The sequence below is a fragment of the Pongo abelii genome, chromosome 3 (genome assembly GCF_028885655.2).
Source record: "Pongo abelii isolate AG06213 chromosome 3, NHGRI_mPonAbe1-v2.0_pri, whole genome shotgun sequence".
NCBI classification, from domain to species: Eukaryota; Metazoa; Chordata; class Mammalia; order Primates; family Hominidae; genus Pongo; species Pongo abelii.
Window position 1 is genome coordinate 203499874 of NC_071988.2, and position 21594 is coordinate 203521467.

General features: G+C 38.9%; 1 protein-coding gene across 1 annotated transcript in view; it reads left to right on the forward strand.

Moving 5' to 3' along the window:
• TENM3 (teneurin transmembrane protein 3) overlaps positions 1-21594 on the forward strand; it is a 2759728-nt gene that overhangs the window by 1156678 nt on the left and 1581456 nt on the right. The window contains exon 5 of the mRNA XM_054553580.2: positions 7633-7673. The gene's annotated coding sequence lies outside the window, so the exon portion shown is untranslated. The remainder of the gene's footprint in view (positions 1-7632; positions 7674-21594) is intronic.

Here is a 21594-nt window from a genome sequence, read left to right on the forward strand (position 1 = left end):
AAGCAAAGGATAGTGAGAAACTTTGTCGTGTTGGGGGCCACAGAGAGATGGAACAGACTGGGACAGATAGTGACGTGGCAGAGGAGGCTTTAAAGGCAAAATAAGGCCATGCCACGAGGTGCTTCATAGCCAAACAGATGAGGGGACTAGATTTTAAAAGCTGCTGGGAACTCACTTTAAGTGCATAGTGTAGTGATCTGATCCAAGGAATCTTTGGGGAGATTAACTGTTCATAGACTGAAATAGAAGCCTGAGGGGGTAATCCTGATTTTAGGCATTTTTTTAAGCATAGGGAGTTAACTGGGCTTTTGTATTTCTGTATCACAGAGCAATGTATGTAGATGCCAGTGATCTTAAGATTGTTAAAACCTGCTGAAGTTCATTCCTTCTTCTTCCCTTCTCTCTATCCTTTTTTTCCTTTAAGAATCCACCGGCAGCCTGAAAAGATAATTTGGTGTCTCTTACCGTAACTAATTTCTGAAGTAGTTCAGAATAATTTTCTTCTCCCACCGGGGAACATACGGAATTCTGTCACTCTGATAACCCCCACCTCCTGCCCTGTGGATCTCAGTGCTTGTCAGGTAACTCGTCTGGCTACCTCAAGCTTCTTAGCAACTGAATCATCCTCCTTACTGACTCTTCTCCCAATTGCACAGATGCAAAGCTTTAAGTCATCTGTGATACATACGATATCCAAACGTGAAATAATTTCCACATTTCTCCTACAACATATAGCTCCTTTTCCTTCTGGCGGTCGCTTGTCTCAGGAGACCTATATTACTCTGTGTCTGAATTATTGTGTTATCTTTCCATCAGCTCTCCCTATCTCTACTGTCTTCCGTCCTTTCATTCTGTACATTAGACCAGAATATTCTTTATTAAACAGATTTTGCTCATATTTATCTTATTTGGAATTCCTATGGCCAAAAGTGACACAGTTCTAACTCAAGTTCGCTTAAGGAAAATAAAAATGTGCGAAGGCAGTATGGTTTCACTTGGGGCTTAAAAAATGAGAATTACTGGTAGAGATTTGGCTTACTGTGCATCTGAATGCAGGTGTTCAAGTGATGTCATAAAAATTTTGACTGCCTCCTTCTCTAGGTTCCTTGAGCTTGATTCTCCGGTCTGCTATCTTCCAGGTGATAGCAAGATAACTACCAAAATCCCGGGTTTAATTTCTACCAGTTCATCAACTTCTGTGAAAAGAGAAATTCTGTTTTCAATAATTTCTGTAAGATCCCGATTGCGTCTTATTATCCTGGTTTGATTCATGTGGACATTCCTGGTTCAATTGTAGCAAAAGAAACAAAAATGCAGGATGATCAATATGGGTCACATACATGCTCTGCTCTAGATGCGATGGGTGCCATTATTACACTACATGAACTGAGTAGCAGAGAAGTGGTTCCCCAGTGGGAAATGAGGGTGCTTTCACCAGAATGTGAGGGAATGGGTGCTAGAATTATTGTTTTTTTTTCCCCAGAAAAAACCCAACAAATATCAATTATAATATGCACACCATACAACTCAAAAACCTACAAGAATTTTTATTGCCATAGAGTAAATTAAGTAATATCATAAAATTGCAAAGCTAAAGAGGACTTTGAAGTTCATCTTATCCAGCCAACTTCAGAGAAATACACTGAAAACAAGTAACAGAACCAAGCCTGGGACTCATATTTTACGTCCTAAAGCATTCTTTTAAGAGTTTCCTGAGTGGAAATTCAAGCTGGTCTTCAAGTACTCTTCATAAACTGCATACATTGTACCTACCTTCCTTACCTTTCGTTGGTCCCCAAGAATTCTAGGCCAGGTGAACTTACCTTCTCAATATCCCTGAAGGTGCTTTGCTTATTTTTACCTTTGTACCTTTGCTTCTATTTTCTAGTCATTGTTAACTCAAGTCTTTTTCATTTATCCCAACCCAAGGCATATCTAAGACCCAACTCAACTTTTACTTCTCCATTAGCCATCACTGGGCTTGTTTTCCATTGCACTGAGAAAACTGAAGGAATCAGATGGGAATTTACACACACTCCAATCACGTCGCCTTTTCACCTACTTACATTTGCCCCCTTGTGTGCCATGTTTTTTCCCGTTTCTACAGATCCAAGCTCCCAGTTGAAGCCAAGCCCTCCACTCATATACAGAATTCCATCCTTTCATCTACTCAAAGACATATCTTAGCAATTCTCCTTTATCATTAATATTTCTCTTTCTAGAGGATTACCACCATCCTTATCAAAATTGTCATTATTTCTTCAATCTTATGATACCTCTTTGACCTCATTTTCCTCTTCTCTGATTCTGTAAGAAAAACTCAACCTGACAATTGTCTGTCTACACTGGCTATCTCTAGTTCCTCTTCTCCCATTCTAACTTTGCCAATCCCAGTAAGCTTTTGGCTTCCACCATGCCAGCAAACACGGTCTTATCAAGGTTGCAATGTAAGGTAGAATAACCTAGGCTGCAGTGAAAAATAAACCTGAATATGTAAGTCCATGGTTTTCACTTTTGTTATTACAAGTCCAGTTTGAGTGGGGGGACAGTTTGCCAAGGTATTTTCTCTCCTTTCGGTCATTCAAGGACCCAAGCAGCTGAAGACTGTGTCATCTGACATGTTTTCCAAGGTCACTGGTGGCATTTTACCCCTATCATCTGGATGTAGGAAAGACAGGGGAATTACAGCTGGATGGTTTGTATGGGCAAGGCCTGGAATGAGTACACAGTACATCCATTCATTTCATTGTTCGAAGCACAAGCTGATGGCCACACTGAAGCCTCAGGGAAGGCTGAGGACTGTAGTCTAGCTCTGTATCCAGGAAAAAGAGGAAGTGCGCTTGGTTGACTACATTTGCTTTGTTAAATAGAAGAGACTGCTTTCATTGCCCATGTTCCTTGAACTCTCAGCAGCATTTGACACTTTAGAGCAGGCTTACTTATTTAAATCTCTTTCTGCTCTTGGCTTCCAGGATATCACACCCACACAGCGTGCCTCCTGCCTCTCCAAATGCTCTTTCCAAGGCCCTTTGCTTATTCCTCCACCATTCTCACTTTCAGACATTGGATTGTTCGCTATGCTCAATGTTGGATCTCTATTCTTTTCAGTCTATTTTCCCATTCCTGTTGGTTTTATCCAGTGACATGGGTTCTAAATGCTGACAACTCCCAGCTGATTGATAAGATTGGTTGTATTGCAATCCTAGGCCTCTTCTAGTCCAGACTTGTATGTCCAGCTACCTACTCAACATGTCCACTTGAACAGCTAGCTGACAACCTTAGCAGAGGCAAAACTGAAATCTGAAAACCCTTACCCCTGCTGCATACAACCCGCTCCTTCCCCAGTCTTCCCTAATTGGTTAAAGATATCTTGATTTGTCTAGTTTTCTAGTTGCCTAGATCAAAAATCTTGGCTTCATCCTTGATACTTCTTTTTCTCTCATCCTACAAGTAATTAGTCAGCAAAATATTTTGGTTCTACCTTCCAAAATACATTCAGAATCTGAAAACTTCTCATCACTTTGCAGCTACCACCCTACTCCAAACCACCATCATCAGTTTCCTGGCGTAACAGCATAGCTTCTTGGTTGGTCTTCCTGGATTGTGTTTTCTTGACCCCAGTGTCATTCTCAACACACCAGCCAGAGTAATCCTGCCAAAGTAGGAGTCAGTGCATGTCACTTTTCTGCTTAAATCCCTCCAAAGACATTTGGTTTTAAGTAAAAGCCAACATTTGTACAAGAACCAGCATGCCACTCTATGATAAGCACCAATATTCTCTGCCCTCATCTTCAAATAGCCTCTCCCTTATTCACTCACTGCCATTTTAGTTTGTGTTTTATTTTCTTTTGTTTTTTAGCACTCCAGGGAAGCCGCCATCTCAAGGTTTCTGTGTGTGCTCTGAGCCCCACCTATTCGTGTGGCTCACTCTGTCACTTCATGTAGGTCTTTTCTCAAATAGTGCCTTCTCAGGGAAAACTTTCCTAGCCATCCGTCAAAAATTCAAATTTCTCCCTAACTATTTTTATTACCCTTGCCTGCATTATATTTTTTTCTTGGCAAGTATTGCTATCTAACATTTTATATATATATATATATATATATATCCCTTCAACTGAAAACTATATATGGCTTGGTATTATTTTTTAACTTCAGTATTCCCAGCATCTAGACAAGTGCCAGATACAATTTACATTTGTGCTGAATGAATGAGTGAATGAACTACTCTAAATCACAGTGATTCCTACTTCCTATGAACTTCTGTAGCGCCATATCATTCATTGGAATTTACTCATAGTCTGCCTTTTTTTTAACTTTTCATGAGAAAATATCCCGGATTCACAATTAGATCATAAACTCATTATATAGAGAAAGTGTGGATATGACTTTTTTCAGCCCACATGCCTAATTCAGAGGTGAATGAATAAATGAATGAATGAATTATAGGAAGTTCACCAGTTGGGTACAGTACGATTGGTGAATAATGGACTGTGGAGGCCAAGGTGTAAAGGGCACTGAAATCTAAGAAGGATAACTGAAAATTGCAGATTCAGGCAAAGGTGTTAGAGGCACCCAATAAGGGGAGGCAAGCTGAGAAGTGCCGTATGCCATTGGAATGAAATGTAGCTGGCCCTGACGAAACCGGTACTGAATCCTCATGCCAGCTTCTCTCAGTCGAGTCTTCCTGTTTGTCAGAACTATGTTCGGCAGATGCCAGACACCATTCTGTTAATTTTAAAAAATGGAAACAATCTATGCAATTGAGACAAATAACAGACCCCAGATAGATGGTGCTCTTTTCTGTATGACACAAAGGTTCCCACTGAATCAATTCTCATATGTCGAAGGGTTGGGCAATGTGATTCTGAAACAAAATATAAACTTAGACTGGCTAATTTCCAAGTGCCCCACACTAGAAAAATCAAAGTTAAAGTGCAATCCTGGAATATTTTACACTCAAGAAATTATATATATATTATTGCATGTTGTGTGTATGTAGGTACCTATATATATGTAAATACATATACATATTATTGGATGTTGTGAGTGTATACATATATACACATGCATATATATATTACTGGGTGTTATGTGTATATAGTATACGTGTGTATATAGTATACATATGTACTATATATGTACTATATATACATATGTATTATATACGTATATACAATACTGAAAAAATGTATTGCAGTATTCGCTGAGATTGATTTATTTGTGTTCAGTCCCATATCCAGGCTAGCTCATCTCTTTCCTCCTATTTGGCTTAGCAAACTATCCAGGGGAGAAGAGATGTATGTATATATGGGTGTGAGTTGGAAGGGGTGGGTTAGAGGGTCTGTGTCTGCGAGTACGTGGAAGAATGGACAAAATCAAGAAACAGTGTTTATCTTGTTAGCATGCCAAACCCTAGGTTACACTGAGAAGAGTTGGTTTGTTCTGATGAAGCTGCTCAGCACAGTGGTATAGACAGGCTGGTGGAAACCTCTTCAGAAGGCATGGAAAGACGAAGCCAGGAAAGGGAGAGGGATGGAGAGGTGTCGTGATGAGAAATCAGAAGTACGCTTTGTGAGAATAGGAAGTTCTGGGATGCATTACAGGAGGGCTGATGATGTGTTCTAGCACGCTGAGCTGAGTTCTGTGGCTGCTCACACCTACCATGTCTCCCGTAGGGTGAACATCCTCAGTGTGTACAGCACTGCTCCAGTCATCTGCCTCCTATGCTGGGCTGCTGTTGAAGATCACTGCTAGGTTTGACTGTGAAAGCAAAGAATTTTAACATCAAAAGAGAGTCCAAAAGTGAGACTTCCTAACTTCCTACTTGATGTATGTTAAAACATATGCTGTCACTAAATCAGCACCACTTTTAAGTTCTCTGATTTATCTTCCCCCCATTCTCGGGGACTTCTTCATGGACGGCTTTGCAAAGTGTCAAACTACATGAAGCTGCCTTGCACCCAGATGGGCTATCACATCATCATCACATTCTAACGTTGCTGTTGATCCTGAGTTGCTTTCAGTGTTCTCCTGAGATTCCATCACTTTCATGTACCCCTCAGACTTCCAAATTCACCTCTTGCCTTCATTTTCATACTTAACATGCCTTCTGAAACTATGTCATGTAGACTGTTGTCATTAGGGGTAAGGAGTAGCTCTATTTCTGAGGAAATTATGGTGTGCGTCACTCTCAGAGTTATTGGCTCCACCTTCAGATCATCATTTCCAAGAATCAGGCTCATTATTGAATGCACTATTCAACATCATGATTATGCCCCTATTCTTTCCAAATCAATTTCTCTTCAGCTTCTGTTAACTGTAGAGGGTTCTTATGTCTCTCTACTCAGATGACTCTCCTCCTCCTCACAGTTCTCATCTGAAAACACGAATTTTCTATCTTTTCTTTGCCTCTTACTGCCTCTCCCTTCTGTTATTTAACTTTACAATTGTATTACTTAACTCTGTCAAGTATCTTGACATACAGCTTGCACAAAAGCTGCTACCCATTTAAAAGCTCATCTTATTGTTGGAAGACTCCTCCTATATGAAAGATCTGTGGTTCTGCTTTGTGTATCAGCAGGTTCATAATAATTTCCATGGATAAAGGAGACAATAAATTTAACAAAACCCAGTGTTAGATCTTTTGATAAGGCATGTAGGTCAACTCAAGGATGTTTACATATTATACGTATATAAGCACAGATACCTTTAAATGCACGACAGACAACACTCAGATAGAAGAGTGTCTGCTACGAAAATACAGATCCTTCCATAAAATGTATGTCATCTATTATAAAATTGTTGTATACTGAGTCATTATGATATAGATAAGAAAAGATAATGAGAGAGAAACACACCTGAATTCACTTATGTTCCATTTGGCCCTTAGCCATATGAGTGTCCAATCAAGACCACCATACTGTTTTCACACCATCTGTAGGATTGTAAGTCAGTGCAGGTGACACTGGTTCGCTGCCACTCCAACCATGCCTTAATCATAGCTCTTTTTACCCATGCTTTGAGGCATTCAGACTCAGCTCTGAGTCACTGAAGCAAAATTGGAGCATCTGGGTAGAGTGTCAAAACAGCAGAGCTTACATCAATGAGACACCTCAGTGGCTTAGTGAAACCCAAACTACAAATGCTATGTCAGTGGCTGTTGAGAAGCTATAGATTCTCTTGTATTAGGACCTAGACCCAAGAACTGGTGAAAACTAGTTGGAAACCCACAATGACTTAGTATATCGTTTTCCCTGTGATCTTAACTGAGTTTCTAAATATACGTTGATGCTAGTTACGAATACAATTCCACTCCTTAAAAATTCTCAATTATTGTATTAATCTTCTGGTTGTTTTCCTCAGCGTGCATGCAATCATATTGACAGCTTGAGCTGCTTTGTAGTATGTGGAATAGTGCTTTTTAAAAACAAAGAAAAAAGGTAGATTTATGATATGCTCCAGTTTCATCTTTGGAAATAAGAATTAATGTTATTCTTATTTATCATTCACCAATGATATAAATGTATATTATTCAATCATAAACTATATAATCATGTTTTTTCTGTTTGTCAAATTAAGTGGCCTGAGTAAAATCATATAATCTTAGGTTTTGTTGTTGTTATTAATTTGCAGGCTGGTGATGGAATTTCATTCTTTTGACTTCTAGATTGCCTGTAAGTAAATATTTGACCTTTTCTTAAAATTGAGAACTGATAAAATACTCCATGTTTATTTTTACTTTTTTACATAAAGCACAAAAATGATTCTAAGAGAAATATTTTTCCTTAAATATTGTGTATTTTTGTGGAAACTTACTTGTTCATTTTACAAATTTGCTTTATAGAAATATTCCTGAACATCAGTGTCAAGAAAGTAACCCTCTAAATGCTTTGTGACAAACTCCTGAAAATCTTATAATAGTATTCATAATCAATTATATTACTTATTACTGTAAATTAAATACTAAATGAATTCAGGTCCGAAAACCTAAAATAATAGGTAACATGTTTTCTTCTTGTATCTGCATGCCAATTCACTTCCTATTCACTGAAATTCTACTGATCAAGAATGTCTCTCAGATTTATGTGGACAATATATGAAATCTTAGGATCATTATTTTATTTTATTTTTATTTCTTTATAGTAAGATGGAATCTCGCTCTGTCGCTCAGGCTGGAGTTCAGTGGTGCGATCTCAGCTCACTGCAACCTCCGCCTTCCAGGTTCAAGCGATTCTCCTGCCTTAGCCTCCAGAGTAGCTGGGAATACAGGCACATGCCACCACGCCCAGCTAATTTTTAGGAGAGATGGGATTTCACCATGTTGGCCAGGATGGTCTTGAACTCCTGACCTCGAGTGATCCACCTGCCTTGGCTTCCCAAAGTGCTGGAATTACAGGCATGAGCCACCACGCCAGGCCAGGATCACTATTTTAATATGATAATCATTCATGTACATACTAAATTAGCTATTTAGAATCCAACTAGATCAATACGATGTTAAAGACAAACTACGTGATGTTCAAGTGAATCACTGAGGTTACTGTTCATTCAATCCACCCGTCCCCCCAATTCCTGAAATGTTGTACAAATTGCTTTAAGATTGAACGTTGATGGCATGTGTTCATGTGATGTGGGTATAATCAATTGTGAATGTATGTGTACTAATTGCTCATGTGGCTGCTGCTCAGTGCTGTCCTTTAAATAGTGACCTCTGTTAGGAAACCTTCCCAGAGATGGGAAGAGAAGCAAATCATTACAGCCTTTATGGTTTTCCCTGTTTCCTTTGGCCATGTTTTGCCTCCCACTGGTGATCCTGGAAGATGGTAAAAATGAGGTCTTACATTCGAGAAACATTAGGATTCTATTAAACGACTGTTGTTTTTTTTTTCCTCAACTTTATGGAGAAAACTAAATGGAATCGACTAACTGTATTTATATTAGGCTTTGGTTATTTTTAGCGTTCAGGATACTCTCCCCTGCTCTGCTCTAGACTGGCCTTGTTTCATTATTTGTGTGCTGGGAGCAACTTGAACCTATATCTCATGGGGTATATTTGTTACTTCAGATTCAATTGAATGAGTGCTGGGGAGATCAAGCTCTTCTGAAAGGTGTGGGTGGCTGTGGAGGAAGATCAGAGGGCCTTCGTAGTAGAGATTGTCTGTGGTCATAACATTTCATTATTTCACTGTTCACGTGCGTTCTAATTTTCTACAATGAATGTCCATGGGAATAACAACTTTAGTATATTAATAAAGTGTGATTTTTTTTCTGGCATCACAGCTCACTTTGAAGCATAAATGTGTAGGTTTTCATACACATTTTCTAGAAAAGCATTGAGCTTCGGTAAATTAACACATTACAATCGAACCAGACTCTGTATCAGGTTCGTAAAACATGCTGGGGCATCCCTATCATGGAAGAGTCTACAATAAAATCTACAAGCATATTTTGGCAATAAAGGAGAGGACAAAATAAGTTGGCAGTAAGTCAGTATGCTCTCAAGTTGACACAATTATTGCAACTGAGGATGGGCAGAAATGCAACACTCTTTAAAACAAGTAGGTTCTTTTTAGAAGGAGATAAAACAAGTTAAGAAACATACAATTTGACATGTCATTATTGTGAATTAATTTCCTAGTCATTGTAGGTGTACTGTAACAGTTCTGATTGTGATGAATTTGTTTGGAATTTATATAGTCCAAAAATTTATTTTTAGAAGTGTTTGTCACTTTACACTAATTAAGCAATTTCCTGATTTTAATGAATTTTCTGCTTGGAATCACTGACTGTAAATTTGCGAGACCAACTGAATAAGACTGGCCCATGGAGGGTGATGTTAACTATTCCTGTGAGCATTTCATGTTATGAGTTTGTGTTTTTAATGCCTGCCTGCCTTCAGTCAGTGGGGTATTATTTTGAATGCTTTGCTTAAATATTAAGGCCTGTTCTATCTTCGGTAAAATTGTCTCTTGTCAATTAGTGCATTAAGGAACAACCCAAAAATGTCTCTACTGTTTTTCTCCTAGCCGAACTACTTTTCTCCCCCACATTTGGGGAGAGTTACTTCAGGTTATGTTCAGTGACTTTTCTTCTAATGGTTGCTCCAAAGTGAATCATATGCAAAGATGCTCCAGGTGTACTAACTACTATTTCATACCTGGACCAGGGTTAAAGTTCCTGATATGAGCACCTCCCTGTCACTTTCACTCTTATTTGGGCCTATTCTCAAGAAGTCTGATCTCCTACCTTATCAGACCACTAGTAAGGTTTGAGCTTGACAAACAGTGTTATACTAATATACCCTTAATATGCTGCTTCCCCTTTCTGGAACACTGTTTCTTTGCCTTTGCATCTGTTCAAATCACACTCATCTTTCAAGTCTTCAGCAAATACTAGGCTTCTCCCATGAAGCCTGACCTGATGCTTCTCATCAGTATTAATATAGGCCTCAAGTATAAAAGGTTCTGAGACCATTTATTGTATCACTGACAGTTCACCTTTTGTTGGGATTTGTTTATTCCTTTTTTATTCATCGAATTATATTTTTGGTACTGTGAGAAAAATCTAATAGGTTCCCCTTCACACAGTAGATGCTCAATAAATATTTACATTAGTATTTCAGTTGTTGTCCTAACAGTAGTTTTAAAACCTCTCATGCTTTAAATACTGAAAGATTTAGAGAGGTCCTATCTGTTTATTCTAAATATTTATAGGCTATTTCTACATTCTCATTTGATATTTGTTTGTTTAGCTTGATGTTGTTCCTTGATACTTTTCTACTCCCAGTGCACCAGAAAAATGTAATAACTAATTTGGACCATGATAAAATGGCCTACATCAACAGTTTCACTCATTGATTCATTCATTCATTATGGGAATACTGAGATGCATTCGATCTAGAACTTATATTCTTTTTAAGGAGTCCTTAGATGTGGTATATTCTAAGATAAAAATGTGAAATCATGAACTTTAAGTCCCCAGATAAGGGAACAGTTACTCTTTTAGAGGGAAGTGCAGTATCTTGATGCAGATGTTGCATATTTTATTTCTTATTAAAAGAGATGTAACAGTTTTTCAGACAAAGAATGAGTTTAATATTTTCTTGATCACTTACTAAATGCCAGACATTGTTGTGAGCACTTTACCTATATTAACTAATTTAATAATTATTGTTATTATTTCATAGTTATTATTCATGTTTTATTCTGTCAAAGGGGACAGACACAGAATAGCTACATATTTACCCTAGACTATGTATCAATAGCAAGACAGTAATAGTGTCAGGATTCAAATTTAGGCAATCTGGTTCAAAAGCCCAAGCTCCTGATTGCTTTTAAGAATGATGACTCTAATGACTTTTTAGAGGATGGGTTTTGGAGGGGAGTGGGGCTGGCAAGAAGAGCAGGGAAAGGAAGTTCTTGCAATTTTCTGGTAGGACAGTTAGGGAATACATTGAGGACATAATATAGGGATGCAGAAGAGTAGGAAAGTTTGACAAAGCTTTGTGGGAATGGGGAAGCATGTGCTGGTAGGGTCTGGTGATTAATTGGCTGTGTGTGGGGGAGAAAAAGAAGTCAAGAATGTATGTTTCTAATCTTCCAGCTTAGATGAAAAAGGATGTTATATCATTAGCCAGATCCAGAATAAAGGAATAGGCACTCATCTTAGGAACAAAATACCTACTGGATTTAATTGTAGACATAAAGTTTTGTCACAGTGGAAATATCCAGGGAGCAGTTGAAAGGATGAGCCTGAAGCCTGATGCTTTGGAGAGACAGTGAGCTGGAGAAACACAGGGCTAGGGGTTATTAGGGGAGTGTGGCCCAGGAGCTCTGGGGGGAATTGGAGAGCACAGGGGGAGATGCCTCATGTAACAGGAGAGGAGGACCTAAGAGGCCTCGATTATAGCAAGGCAAGCAGAAGAGGAGGAAGTTGCTGAGGTCTGAGAGAAGGCAGAGGAATCGCAAAAAAGCTTGAGTTTTGGGAATGGATGGGAGAATAAAAATTTAAGAACTAAGTGAGGCTGGGTACGGTGGCTCATGCCTGTAATCCCAGCACTTTGGGAGGCTAAGGTGGGAAGATTGCTTGAGGTCAGGAGTTCAAGACCAGCCTGGGCAACATAGTGAGGCCCCATCTCAACAAAATATTTTTTAAAATTATCTGTGTGAGGTGGTGCGCACCTGTAGTTCCAGCTACTTGGGAGGCTGAGGTGGGAGGCTGAGGTGGGAGGATTGCTTGAGCCCAGGAGTTCAAGACTGCAATGAGCTCCACTGGTCTACAGAGCTATGATGGTGCCACTGGGCTACAGAGCAAGACCCTGTCTTTAAAAAAATTTAAAAAAAGAAAGAATTAAAGTGAATAATGGAGTCAAATACAGGCTTTACTAGGACTTAAAGTGGCCCGGCCACTGGACTGTGCAGTTAACAGCTCTTTAAATAAAATTGTGGGGCAGAAATCAAAAATGAGTAAAACTGAGGCAAATGAAGACTAAATATAGAACATCTCTCAAAATTTTTGCAGAGTGGTATCTTGTGTCAAATGAAGAATTTGTTGTTTTTTGTATTGTTTTGTTGTTTTAGGGTAAAAGTGTCTTGAATATTTTGAGGATATAGGAGAAAGACGCTGTAGAAAGGAAATATGAAAGATATTAGGGAAGAGAGTCAGGGCTTGGACAAGAGAGAACGATATATGAATCCATGTAGAAAGTAAGTCTTCAATTTTATTTGGAAGGGATCATTCTTGTTGTGTAATTAGAGATCAGGCATTTAGATTAGGGTACCCGCAGGTAGGTTTTAAGGTAGACAACATCCCTGTAATGGATTGCATTCTATTTAGAGATGAAGTTCCTCTGTAAAGAATTGTAAGGACAGGGTTGAAGCTTGAATTTAGAAGCTATGCTAAGAAAATGCAAAAGGTTGATTAATAAGAATAAAAAAAAATTCCAGGTTATCACAAAAGCTCTATTGAGGTTGGAAACCATATACTGGTAACGGGATCACTTTACCTATTTACATGATTTTCTTTGGCAATTATTAATTGGGCTTTTTTTTTAGTAAAGAGAGACATGCTTGGCTTACCTTGAGTAACAGGGGTTTATTGTAAATAAACGAATGTGAGGTTTTAATCCCTACATGATGAGCCTTCATGAAGTCCAGGATGTAACTGGAAGTCATTCAGAGTCATCCAGTATACCACAAATCTCTAGTAATGTTTTGTTACCACCTAGCACTAAGCACCAATCATTGGCATCCAAATCTGTTTTAATTATTCTTTTTTCTTCAGCTGCAGATGTGCAAATGAATAGTCTTTCCAACATACGTATAGCTTCTTGTAATAGCTCTGTGTCAGGGTTCTTAAGACGACCTTTGAATTCAGTGTCTTACTAGGAAAACTCATAAGACTCAGCCCATAGTCCTGCAGCTACTATTTATGTATTTATTAAACAGACCTGGTCTCACTCTGTTGCCCAGCCTGGACCGCAGTGGTACAATCACAGCCCACTGCAGCCTTGAACCCTTGGGCTTAAGCAATACTCCCACCTCAGCCTCCCAAAGAGCTAAGATCATAGGTACATGTCACCATGTCTGGATAATTAAAAACAAACAAACAAACAAACAAAAAATCACTTTTTTAGAGATGGGGTCTTGCTATCTTGCTATGTTGCCCAGGCTCATCTCGAACTCCTGGACTCAAGCAATCCTACCCCCTTGGCCTCCCAACACACTGGGATTACAGGTGTGAGTCAATGTGCTTGGCCTACAACTACAATTTATTAAAAGGATTCAAAGCAAAATCAGCAAAAGAAAAGATGTACGGGGTAAACTCTGGAGGAAGCCAGGTACAAGCTTCCAAGGGTTCTTTCCCAGAGAAGTCACAACGGATGCCCTTCATTCCCCCCGGCAATGAGTTGCAACAACACGTGTGAAATGTTGTCTGCCAGGAAAGCTTGTGGGAGACTCAGTACCCAGGATTTTGACTGGAGAATGCTCACATGGCAGCCTCTGCCTGAGACACACCAAATTCCAGAGTCCCAGGAGGAAAGCAGATGTTCAGCATCACTATGTTGTTTGCACAAACAGTTTTGGCACAGTGACCCATTATGAGTCTGGGTGGAGGGAACCTTCTCAAAATCCAAGCTGCCAGATGTCAGCTAAGGGCCAAACTTCTGTGTAAGACTTTCAAAGAATTGCTTGCAGTCAGGCCTAGCACATTAAGTCTTCTCTGCAAAGTCTGCTGGTGCTGTTTCTCCTACTTCCCCCTTTTCTTCCTGTATACTTCATGATTTCTGTTTATTTAGATCTTCTGCCATTTCCTAAATTCTACTGACTTCTGTGCCCTCTGCCACCCTTTATCTGTAAGTCTCCTCTTGAAACCACTTGAAGAGAGATTCTAAATGGTCCCTTGGTGCCCCTGGCCCCTGTGAGGCAGAGCTCCAGCTAGTAACCCCTCAGAGGCCTCTGGCAAACCTGGGAGTTGTCCATGCTTGGTCCAACCAGCTGCAATTAGAAATATAGAATCAAGTGTTGAATTTTGCTCAAAATATTTGTTGAGCATGTCAAGCTCTTGGGTAATAATAGACTCCTTTCCAAATAACAACATGCTTTATGCAGGGACCAAGAATAGAGAGAGATGACAGTTAAATTTACCCAGAATTGGGGGATGATTGGCATGCGACAAAATGTCACTGAATTATTGAAAGTTAACAATCCTAGAGCACAGGCTTGAGAAGAATAGAAATGTCATAATCACCAGGCCAATTCGTCTTTTAAAAACTTTTCTTAGAACATATGCTTTACTAGTTTTTAGTTATCTACTAAATATAACCCAAATTTGTTGTTCTTTCTTTATCCCTCTCTGTATTATCATGCACCTAATTTCTGGTCTTTTCTTTTTGAACACAACTTTACCCAAAAGTCAAATAGAATGATTCATTATTCCCCAGAGAACATTTGGAGCTCTTGAGTCTAGGGAACTCTATCTGAGCAGAATGCCATTTGCTGGATTACTACTCACCTCTCACCATCTAGTTCAAATGGCACCTCTTCCAAGAAGCTTTCTGCAATCATCCCCAAACTGAGTTTACTTTTCCCTCCTTTTTGGACAAATGTGTGGGATGAAACAGGACATCAAGCGTGTGCTCCTCCAAATACTTCTAGCTCCTTCCACTCAACCAAAAGCTCTTTTTGAGTGTGAATAAAGCTTTATTCCTTGTTCCGTTTTTCTTAGATAAAAGCATATTAAAACATTTCAACATATTATTTTGCACAGAGAGTCAGCCAATTTGTTTGAATAAAGGAATAAATGATTCTGTCAGTATGCCATGAACCAGCATTATTTGGCTGTTAAACCTTTCTTTCACTTGTAATAACTGCATTGGATCAATTATATTGTGTTTTTTTAAATTTACTTATTGAAACTGGATGTCAAATAACTTTTGCAAGTTAAACACTAATAAGAGGGAAAAATTTGCAGTGAAAATGTTAACTCCTCCTTCTGTCCTCACGGCACCTACTACATATTCAAGTTTCATGGCCAGCCTGGGTATTTTTGACAGCAGCTCCATTACTTTTACAAGTACCATCAAAATATGTTATTCTTGATCCAATTCTGTCATGTGAAGGTCACATTATCAGATGCATGAGAAATGCCTAGCACAGAACTGCTGGAGACCCTGACAAACGTTCATGCTTCTGCTTGATTTGCAAACTGGGAAAATGTCTTTCTGCCCCATAGGTTTTGTTTTAGTCGATGATCATATTTCAGAGATAAAATATGAAACAAAAATCAAGGCATTTGACTGTAAAAAGCCCAATTTTATTGTGCTTTACCCTCCAAGAGTGGCATGTGCAAATTATAAAGCCCTATAGAATGGAACTTATTGATCAAACTACTAAAATATTTGTATGCCACCATATTTAGAAAACCTTTCAACATTATCCCATAGAGGTGGTGTGGTCTTGCCTGAGTTAATTAGTTTAATGATTGGTGTGTGTATATGTGTGTACAGGAGAAACGGGGGAGGGAAATTATCTGGATGTCAAAGTAGTGAAAATAATAAAATATGACATGTGCTTTGATAGATCAGAATGCTTTGATCTCATGCTTCTTCTTGTAATATTGAACTGAATGAGTATAATAGGACAAATTTTGAGTTTTTAACAGAAGTGCAGTACTTCCTTCTATAAAGAAAATGAAACCTATTGTCTATGAATGAAGTCTATGTCTAAAAATTGTCATTAGGGCAGCAACTACTTTTTCAATTTTTTAGGGTTCTTATTAGTCCCTGGTGCAGCGCATGCTCATTAGTGTTCTCCTGATTAGACCTCTGTCTGTCATCTCACCTAGGTTATAGGCGTGGATGATTACAAATAAGATTTTTCTGTTGAAAATTGACACTTGAAAACCCTACATAATATGAGACTTCTCTCTCCACCCCAACACCCTGTGCCTGGCCGGGAGTTTAGCATCCCTGGATTTCACCCATTGGATGATTATAGTACAGCCAAACATTGCACCCCCAAAATTGCATTTTAACACGTTTTCAAAAGACACTGGGACATCACTGGACCCCAGGGGCATTACTGCTTCTGTTGAGAACCTCTCTCAAATTCATTACCTTTATTTTACGGATGAGGAGCCTGAGGCCTGGAGAATTTAAGTGACTTACCTAAAGTCACACAGCTAGTACAAAATATGGCTGAACTAAGTTCTAAACTCAGGTTTTGGACCGAACCAAATCTGATCTCACGCCAACACAGAAGCTGTGATATAGGTAGCGTCAAGTGGAATAGCGCACCTGGGAACAATGGCTGCAACCTAGCCAAGAGGACCATGTACATGTGTTAAAGTAGCCCAGACCGACATCTCAAAGGATCAATTTATTTCTTGAATGTATATAAACCAGTTCCACACTCTCCGTTTCTACTAATCCCATCCGCCATCTTGTTGACTGCTTATTCAATCTTCCTTCCCACTCTTGAAAATCAATGTCTTCTAAGCTTTTCCAAGTGCTTGAAATAAATCCCTCCTTCTATCTGACAGATGCTTCGTTTCCTCCCTGCCTGGCTTCTAAGCCTCTTCTTCATTACCTGTTCTATTAATGTCTTTCATTTCTCCTGGTGCTCACAGAATTTCTTGTCCACCCCACCTCATGATAGCCCTCTATATGTACTAGCTTTGCCTATGTGTCTGTAAAGATTTTGTTTTCACTGGTTCTTATCTATCTTATTAGTTGATAAATCCTGAAAGAGTAACTATTAATTCCAAGCATCTAATGCCATGTAAAATGCTCTGTGGCCACTCCACAAACAGTTGACTGATTTATATCAAACTAAGAATTTGAATAGCCATAATTTGACTAGTAGCTTAACACATGCTTGAAAAGATGATTAGACTATATAAAATGTAAACATTTCCAGATTCTTCAAACACTAGTGATAACTAACCAGCTCTTTGGATTGCATTTTATGACACCTGAATATTGACATTCCTGGATGTGTGACTATTCTGTCCTTGTTGCTAAGGGCCATCTCCAGGGAGAGAATTCCTGTAGTACTCTTCACAGTGTAAACTGATAAGTAGAGGGGTCATCCAATTAGTTCTCATGACTCCAGGCAGAACTATACCTAAACTGTCATCCGTTCCTAACAATCTTCAGAGAAAGAGCTCCTACAACATCCAACAATACCCAGACGAGTGCCTAACAGTCCCTTATGTCCAGAATTCATCCTACCTCTCTCCTACTCAAAAATACAGTTTTAATTTAAAATGATCTGTTTTTCTTTTAACATGATTGGAGAATAGCAAACTTGAATCAAGATTATTCATATAAAACAACTAATGAGTTTCAAGATGTTTACACACCCCTAGTTGTTAAATTTCATTGTATTGAAGAGATGAGGAACAAGTTTTCCCATCCTAGTCTCACTCCCACTTCTACAAATTAAAACAAAGTGCATTGAGTTATTGTGGCTTTTTAATCTGTACAACTGCCTTCTGTTCTACTTATTACCATTTATTGAACAGCCACTTACTGAGCATTCCCCATGAAATAAACCCAGTGCGAAGTTCTGGGAAGTTAGTGTTACTAAAAATACATTCAACTTTCAAGGGCCAGGTCTAGAGGCAAATGATAAATATGCTTAAAAATGTATTATCAAATTAGATCAAAAAGTACTCAGTCACATTTATCAAAAGTACTCAGTAATATTAATGGACATATTAAATAGAACTCAGCATCTATGATAGCAATCAGCAACAATCCATCCCTGCCAATTCACCCATTCGTTCATTCATCTAACAAATACTTATTTCTGTATTTTGTTTCAGGCCTGAATCCTGGAATCCCAATAGAGAACAAGATATTTACAATTTTTCTCCCAGAGTTTACACTTTAACAAATTAGAAAAAGTTAATAAAAATATTGCATAGTGAACAGTGGCATAGAATAATCGAGGATATCAGGCCTAGTTTGGAAAGTGAGTTAGGAGTGTGAGGAAAGTTCCAAGTGGTAATATTATACCTAAACTTAGTAGGAGTTGATTAGGGGAATGTATGAGGAGGGAAATAATCCAGATGAGGAAATCATATATGTAAAGTTCAGGAAACTACAAAGAGAATGAACAATTGGAGAATGGAAAGGTAAATTTTCTGGCATAAGGAAAGCAAGAAGGAAAGTATTCTATCTGAGGTTTAAATGGGAGTCAGTGGCCAGGCCATTCGTTGCTGCATGGGCCATATTAAAAATATGGTTCTCTATACTAAGGAATAATGGCAGCCAAAGAAACCTAACTTTGTGTTTTGCAAGTATCTGTTCATCTGCATTGTGGAGGGCAAATTTAAAAATCCAGAACAAATGCAGGTTACAAAGAAGATGAACCCAAAACTCCAGATAAAAAAGGAATTAGAGAGAAAGAGAAAAGAAACAATATTAAAGTGCCAAGATTCTGAATAAGATGAAGATGGAGATATTTAGAAATAGGAGACAATTAAATATTAATTACTTATAGACAATGTGATATAGTGATGAGAGCAGAAGGAAAATTGAGGCTGACTGGACATTAAGCGGAAGGTGAGAAAATTGAACTAGTAAATGTGAAGACAAGTATTTCTATGTATGGACAGAAAAAAGATAAAGTAATAGGTTTGGAGGAGATAGGTTCAGGGACAGATGAGCATTTTTGTATGTTGATGGGAAGATCCCTATATAAAAAAGGGTGAAGCCTGGGTGCAGTGGCTCACACCAGTAATCCCAGCACTTTGGGAGGCCAAGGCAGACGGATCACCTGAGGTTGGGAGTTCGAGACCAGCCTGACCAACATGGAGAAATCCCAACTCTACTAAAAATATAAAATTAGCCAGGCGTAGTGGTGCATGCCTGTAATCCCAGCTACTGCGGAGGCTGAGGCAGGAGAATCACTTGAACCCAGGAGGGAGGTTGCGGTGAGCCGAGATCCTGCCATTGAATTGCACTCCAGCCTGTGCAACAACAACAACAACAAAGGTGAAGACACAGGGATGAAGCAGATAATAAAAAATAGATTCCTGAGAAGGTGAGGTGGGATGGAATCAGAGCACAGTTGACTTCAACCTGAAAGATGGATACCTCCTCTATTGCTGCATGCAGCAATGAATGGCCTGGCCACTGACTCCCATTTCAACCTCAGATAGAATGCTTTCCTTCTTGCTTTCCTTATGCCAGAAAATTTACCTTTCCATTCTCCAATTGTTCATTCTCTTTGTAGTTTCCTGAACTTTACATATATGATTTCCTCATCTGGATTATTTCCCTCCTCCTACATTCCCCTAATTAACTCCTGAGTTTGGATATAATATTACCACTTGGAACTTTCCTCACACTCCTACCTCACTTTCCAAACTAGGCCTGATATCCTGGATTATTCTATGCCACTGTTCACTATGCAATATTTTTATTAATATTTTTCTAATTTGTTAAAATGTAAACTCTGGGAGATAAATTGTAAATATCTTGTGTGGAAAAAAAAAGAGTGAAAACTGATTGCAAATGCAAGTATATTTTTGATACTGAAACATTTTTGTATGTTCCCATCTGATGGCTTCTATTTTCTCTAAGAATTTAGTGGCCACTATATCTGCTGAGACTGACGAGAAAAGAAGCCAAACTAATAAGTGCTTTAAGAGAGCCACAAAGGGCCAGGCACGGTGGCTCACGCCTGTAATCCCAGCACTTTGGGAGGCCGAGGCGGGCGGATCACGAGGTCGGCAGATTGAGACCATCCCGGCGAACACGGTGAAACCCCGTCTCAACTGAAAAAATACAAAAAATTAGCCGGGCGTGGTGGCGGGCGCCTGTAGTCCCAGCTACTCGGGAGGCTGAGGCAGGGACAATGGCGTGAACGTGGGAGGCGGAGCTTGCAGTGAGCCGAGATCGCGCCACTGCACTCCAGCCTGGGCGACAGAGCGAGACTCTGTCTCAAAAAAAAAAAAAAAAGAGTCAAAAGTGAGTTGAATGGAGAAACATAATAGGATTTTTTTTTTTTTTTTTTTTTTTTTTGAGATGGGGTATGACTCTGTTGCTCAGGCTGCAGTGCAGTGGCGCAATCATGGCTCACTGCAGCCTCAGCCTCCTGGGCTTAAGCAATCCTCCCACCTCAGCCTCTCAAGTAGCTGAGACTACAAGCACACACCACCATGCCTGGCTAATTTTTGTATTTTTTTTTTCTTTGTAGCGATGGGATTTTGCCATGTTGCTCAGGCTGATCTCAGATTCCTCAAGCAATCCGCCTGCCTTGGCCTCCCAAAGTGCTAGGATTACAGGCAGGAGTCACTGCGCCCAGCCTATAATAGGATTTTTTTAAGTAACAACGGGGGTCTAGCTGAGGTTAGCTATACTGATTTCATTTTAGTATTAGTCCAGGTGAGCTTGGTTATTCTGAATAAGTTATCATTAATAATGCGTTTTTGTTTTATTTCCTCCAATTGAACTCAGCTGCCTGGAGGCAGGCAGGGAGGCAGAGGGTATTTGGTTTCAGGTGAGTCAGAGGAATTACCAAAGGTAAGAGAAGCAAGGAAGTTTAGATCTTTGGCAAAGGACTTATTGAATGGATCATGGAATGTAACCTGAATAGAGAGGACGGAAATAAAGAGGGCAACCAATACATGGAGAGAAGATAGAAATATTTGTGGACTGGGGTCTTTAGAAAGTTGAAGAATGGTTGTGGTGGGAGTAGCTGAATAATCAAACTGTAAAGCCTAGAAAATTGTGATTAGAAAATGGAATGCTTGAGTCAGTGATTTTATTAATAGAGCAATTTCAGTAAAGACAAAATTCTGGCTGTATCCATGCAAGAGGATAATAGAGGACAGAAAGTCATTGAATATGTACTTTAATTGACTGCTGAATTATAAAATAATTGAGAATTATTTTGAATTATAAAATAATTGAGAATAAGAATAATACTATACTCTTTGGCACATGGAATAGATTGAATAATATATACACATTGAATTGACTTGTATTAACTTTAACAAATTGACTTTAATTTGATTTTATAAACATTATCAGTTGTTATGGCGTTAGCATTTTGGTATATAGGTTCTTTCTGATTATCACAA